The sequence below is a fragment of the Barbatula barbatula genome, assembly GCF_947034865.1.
Source record: "Barbatula barbatula genome assembly, chromosome: 19".
Classification (NCBI taxonomy): Eukaryota; Metazoa; Chordata; class Actinopteri; order Cypriniformes; family Nemacheilidae; genus Barbatula; species Barbatula barbatula.
Window position 1 is genome coordinate 17015028 of NC_136782.1, and position 232 is coordinate 17015259.

Below are 232 nucleotides of genomic sequence, written 5' to 3' on the forward strand. Positions count from 1 at the left end.
TACTTTGCTAAATAGTGTGCACTTACACTAAGATGTTTAAGGGACAGGGATCTATCTGAATCAGTCCATCACCGTATTCCTTTGCGAAATTCGAATAGTGCGTTTCAGGCTTACATATTCAAAAATCACAACGTCTATTGGCTGCCGTAGCTCCTCCCAGTACTGCTTTGGCCAATGAGCGAATGTCTTCTACATTCGCGCACGCCTAGAATCTCAGTTCGCCGTCTCCTCC